The sequence below is a fragment of the Canis lupus genome, chromosome 13 (genome assembly GCF_003254725.2).
Source record: "Canis lupus dingo isolate Sandy chromosome 13, ASM325472v2, whole genome shotgun sequence".
Taxonomy (NCBI): domain Eukaryota; kingdom Metazoa; phylum Chordata; class Mammalia; order Carnivora; family Canidae; genus Canis; species Canis lupus.
This window is the reverse complement of record NC_064255.1, coordinates 41138780-41144779: the sequence shown is the minus strand read 5'-3', so window position 1 is coordinate 41144779 and position 6000 is coordinate 41138780.

Genomic DNA, 6000 nt, shown 5'->3' with positions numbered 1-6000 from the left:
ATCATACCGGCGAACACAAAGGAAGAAGTGGCAAATTTCACTTGCTGGTTTATAGTTAGAAGCAGCTGGAAAAAAGGGACGGGGTGGGAGTGTGCGTGTGTGCACACACGGTGATAAAACTAAAGAATGAGAGTAGGCAAAGAATGGAGTCTTCATTAATTGTATAATCTTGTGTGTAAGTTTTCTTTTTTCCTCATGGGCAGTGAGATGAAGGTATTAGGAAGAGAATATGAAAGCTTCGTGTTGCAGGAAGATCACATTGCTAGCAGCATGAAGGATGGAGCAGAGGAGAAGGTCTGAAGGCAGACCACTGTGGTCCTCATGACTGAAGCCAAAGTGCAACACGATGAAGGTGGGAACGTGTAGCTGCAATGGGAACTACTTGCATACGCCTCTGGTTTGGTACTTGTGAAACTGCACCATGATTCCTAGTTCATCTGCGTTGAGTTGCAATAGACACCAAGTCTAGGGGTGGGGACCCCATTTGCCCCAGGGGCAGGCAAGAAACGTAGATCATTTTAAAATGCCAATGAAACCAACTATTAATTCATCTGCTTTTTATTCTCCCCGGGTATCCGCAATCCTAAACAACGTTAGATTAAAATATTCCTCCCCAGGGGGAAAAAAATTCCGTGGGTCTGAGTTCTAATTCACTCGTTTCCTTTCATTCCTTTTAACTAATCAGTTTGCATTTAGTCTCTTTAAGGCATTTTAAGGAAAACTTAATTCAAAATGGATGAAAGATATAAATGTGAGACAGGAAACCATCAAAATCCTGGAGGAGAACACAGGCAACAACCTCTTTGACTTCAGATATTGCTACTTTTTACCAAACACATCTCTCAAGGCAAGGGAAACAAAGAAAAAATGAACTATTGTAACTTCATCAAGATAAAAGCTTCTTCACACCGAAGGAAGCAGTTAACAAAACTAAAAGGCATCCTACGGGATGGGAGAAGATATTTGCAAATGACAGAGCTGCAAAGGGTTAGTATCCAAGATCTACAAAGAACTTATCAAACTCAACACCCAAAAAACACATAATCCAGTTAAGAAATGGGCAGAAGACAGGAGTAGACATTTTTCCAAAGATGACATGCAGACGGTCAACGGACACATGATAGATGCTCCATGTCCCTCATCAGCAGAGAAATACAGGTCACAACCAGGATGAGATACCACCTCACACCTGTCAGAATGACAAAAGTGAGCAACACAGCAACCAACTCCTGAAATCAATATCACACTAAATATTAAGTAACTAGAATTTAAATAAAAATTTGAAGGAGAGAAAAATATAAGCAGAGCGGTAAGCACTGGTTATGGAGAGGAGTAAAATAATTGGAAAGCCTCAGGGCTATTAGGAATATATCCTTTTCTTAGGATATCTTAGCACCTTTGATACAAATGCCTCTATTGGCTTAACTGTTTTTATAAGCTTCTTATAACCGTCATACCTTCACTGTCAATGGGAATTAAAGTTAAGTTAAAAAAAAAAAAAAAGCAGATGCAAATGGAATTCCAGTTCAGTCATTCACTACCTACTGGTGTTTTATTCTGGAATTCATTTTCCCTTGGCTACAGAGGGGGGATCTGCATTACCTAGCAGATAATACATAGCAGTTTATAAAGCACAACTAGATATTTCTCTATTAGTAGCAGAAAATGAGTTCAAGTAGGTTGGCAGCAATAATTGTGTACCCGGAGGAAGATAGGAGTGTAGGGATGGAGAATCAAGTATTCTTAAAAAGACGTGAAGAATGGGAAGCTTCATACCCCATTACACGTTCTCAGGCACAGCCTGTTGAGGTGTCATCTATTTGTCACATCAAACTCCTGCAGAAACCCCATTAGCCTGTGTGAACCAGTTAGAGGCTGGCTCTGCAACTGGCATGACAATATCTCTTCTCATCACATGCTATGTGAGTATCCCAACCTTGCTTTCCCTTCCTGTGAAGACCACCAGCAAGTGGACCCAGCCCCGTCCAGCTGCTACATGTATCATTTATATCGTGTATCTCCAGGGCCAGAAAAATACATGCCCAGTGCCTCAAGGGTTCCAAGGTCCATGACCACACTGCTCAGATTTGTATTTACTGGCAACATTCCTGTGTCCTTGATAATAACAGAAATACAATCGCCTCTACATGAGTTAAGTGACCGTACAAGTCCCATGCTTTCTGAGCTCCCAATTAGGAAATAACCTAAATAATTACGGATTGGCTTTGAATCTTTTCATTTAAATCACTTTTTGTTGCAGAAGTGATCCTCAGTGGCCATATCAATTGTAAATATCAAATATCACAAATATCCTCCTCTTATTTGGGAAGAGGAGGCCCCCTGGAGTGTTTCGCTGGATTCAGATCAATTGTATCCCACCAGTACATCTATTTCAAAAGTGCTGCAGTGTTCAGATATAGGCTGGCAGGTTGTGCATAGAGGCCTTTGCTTCATTGTGTTAGAAGCTCTGTGTCTTCCTTGCTGGGGGCTTGTACATTTGCTTTGGCCAGCGAGATTCTTTTTATTATTATTATTTTATTATTTTATTTTATTTTATTTTATTTTATTATTTTATTTTATTTATTTTATTTACTTAATTTAATTTAATTTAATTTAATTTAATTTAATTTTTTTATTTTTTTGGCCAGCGATTCTTGACATCACAGGCTAAACGCAGGCATGCCTTTGATCCTAAAACAATGCACCTGCTAACGCCACTGGATTTGGTTGTGTAAAGGAGTTGTTCCACACGTCTGCTTTTCATCCTCTGGTTGACTTTGCTACATTATCTGCGGTCACCTTTAGGTCGTCGGACCACACTTTTTTCTTTATTCCTAGCTCTGCATAACATAAGAGCTCACCAGGCCTGAGTTTTCACCAACACCACCATCTAGTGCCAAAAGCAACCAGTGGAAGCTGTTGGGTAGAACCTCGCTCTCCTGCACCCTGACTCCCTGGGCTCCGTGACAAGCTGCTTGAACAGCAGTGCAGTTCCTGTGCTCTCCTGTGAGCTAACGTGGCTAGTTCCCAAATGTGACTTTGAGTGTTATTCCCAGACAACCATAGCAACTTAATTTTCATTAAATTTTTCTTCAGATTGTTAAAACTAAATATAAAGCTAAATCTTACTATTTAAAGGGTGATGTGTAGATACATAAGAATGCCGGCGTGTGTATTATTATTTTGCATCTCTGATGAATTCGAGGTGCTAATTAACTGAGCTAATTTAAGTGCCCCTTTCATTTTAGACTTCGTTCCTGTGTTTTTGTTTGTTTTTGAAAGAAGTCCTAGGAATCTGTTTCCCGTCTAGGCAAGTATGATAGACTATGACTGACACACCTTCTTGTGAGTGAGGATCTTGCTTTAGCTCCAACACTCTTACAATTTCAGCTACTTACATAGATATATGTAGATGGGCAAGGACGATCAGTTGTATCTATGGGCCTCCTGCGTATATTGAAAGGTATGCTTAATTTGCCATAATTTTCTTTTTTTAAAATCAAATACCATAAAAGTCTTTATATAGTTGTCACTTTGTTCCTTTACCATAAGCACACAATAAACCCTGAATCCTTCAGCTGTGAACTCAAGTACTTTGGTTTTCTTAGTTTCTATGGCATGGTTTGGAAGGCATATGAAGGACCACATTGCTCTAATAAATCCATAACCACTTATTTTGGTCCTGGAATTTTGACGCTGGAAATTTGTTCTTATTTCGTTTAACTTTATTGGTTATTCTTTTCTCTTTAAATGTATAAATAGTTCTTGAGTAAATAAAGGGAACTAAGTTGTTTACAATAAAGCATGAAGAAGCTGGGTCCATTTTCTTACTCAATGGAAGGAGGTATTTAGAATGTTGGACATGGGTTATAGTGGTTGATGGCTGACATGGAGAAATAGATCAAAAGGCCCTAAAGGACTCTCGATCTATTCTACAGTGTTTCCTAGGGCCAGTCTGATTTCAACTCCCCATCATTTTTCTATAAGCGAGTACCTATCACTTGCACCCTATGATAACACCTAGGTCTACATTCAGGGTAAAAAAATATATGTATATCCCAATTACAGAGTTTGCTCTCCGCTATTTTTAGCCTTCCCCATGTAATCTCCAGTTCACCCCGTGAAGATTTAATAGATTTTTCAGTAAATTTATCATCTTAAAGTTGGGCACAACCATGTCCTGCATTGCCCTCGTTTCATTTCAGAATATATTTATAGCTTGGATCATGGTGCCAGAGGGTCCTGAACAACACGGCCTGGGTCAGCCAAGAGCACTTCTTGGACATTTGTCGCCAATGTTCAACTGTGAACACAAGGAGTCAGCAAACTATTTTTATGACTCCAAGTGACTACACAGCCTAGGCTGTTCCATTTCCAAGAAACGATTTATATAATCTGTAGCAGGGTGAAAAGAACAAAATAAAGCATAATATTTTTTCCAGCGTTTCCATCTTTCATTGTCAGACAATTTTGCTTGCTTGCGATTCTATAATATCTCTGTTAGCAGAGAGAAGCATCCCCCCCCCCCTTTCATGTACCAAATAATAAAGAAAAAGTTGTAACTGGACTTTGACTTGGTTATTTTGGAAATCAAGGAAGCGGGAAAATCACTAAAAAGGAAAGAACAGTGACTGGGCCATGTCCTTTGTCCTTGCCCAGGCTTGTGTAATTGTTTAAAAGGTAACTCCTTGCCAGAAGTCTGAAAAAACAGATTAATATTTGGTCATTCTTAATGTTACTGCAAACAGAAAATAAAGGGACTTGGCTGAAAGGTTCTTCAAACTGATATCTGTTACTTGGATAAGTGACCTTTCCAGTCATCCTTTATTAAAAATTAATGTGAACCCTCATCAGGATAAGCAAGTCTGCTCTGATTTGGGGGAAAAAGATCCTAAAACAAGCAAATAAGTCAATATGTTAAGTAAGTATATTTATTGAGCATTTCTTTCAACACCTCTATTTTCTTTCAGTATTTTCACCCAAACAAATTGTACGCTACTCCATTTCAAAAATGTACATGGCTTCCTTATATTTCCAGAGCACGATCAGTTTCATTTCTTGGGATTTGATAATTAGTAATTTTTCTACAGAGTATTTTTGAGGATGTTTATGATCACTCATAAGACAAAATCACTTGCTTTTTTTTTTTTTTCCCTCAGGAAATCTGTGAAATTTTCTTCTTTCAGATTTGCACACGTTGGAGAAATTAAAGTCCAAATAGCCGCAGACATAGTATTAATCTCTACATTATTGGCTTTATATGTTAATTTTTCTCTAAGTGCGGATGGTAGCACTGTCAGCCAAGGAGAATCACAGAGCTGACATTTTCCAGGTTCTGAGATTGACAGTCTGGGTTGAATGATCACTTGGGCATCTCCGCATAGAGACCTCACGTATGCTTCTCTTTTAGTGTCTTCTCTGTTGCTTCGTGATTGAAGTCGTCCTCTGGCAAGACACAGCAGCTTATGTCCCAGTGTGTCCCCTTCTCCTTTCTCAGCTCCCACACTTGCCATTTTTATAGATCTTACGCTGTAGCCAAACGGGATTGATCATCATTTCACAATATAACCCCAGGTTTTCAAACTGTAGCACTGCTTACACTCTTTTACCATCTGGAGTTTCCTTCTGCCCTCACAAATGGGTAACTGTTCCTTGAAAATTGCCTCAAATTTTTCTCCCAGTTTCCTGATTGGCAAAGGCCTAACCTGCCCCTAATGCAAATGCCCCCAGAATCCGGTTTGTCGTCTATGATGATTACAGATTCATAATGCTTTATATTAATAGGCTTGTATGTGCTCATTCCCCTCCTGATTTGTGATATTTCTAAAATTCTAGAGTTTTGAATTCTAGAGTTGGGCTTCTTTATCAGCGCTGCATCCATGTAGCACCTACTATGTGTGTGTGTCTTTATGTGTGTGTGTATATACATGTTTATATATATATTTATATTTGATATATTAAAACAGTTACATTGAAATGAAAAATGGGAAAGATGGAACT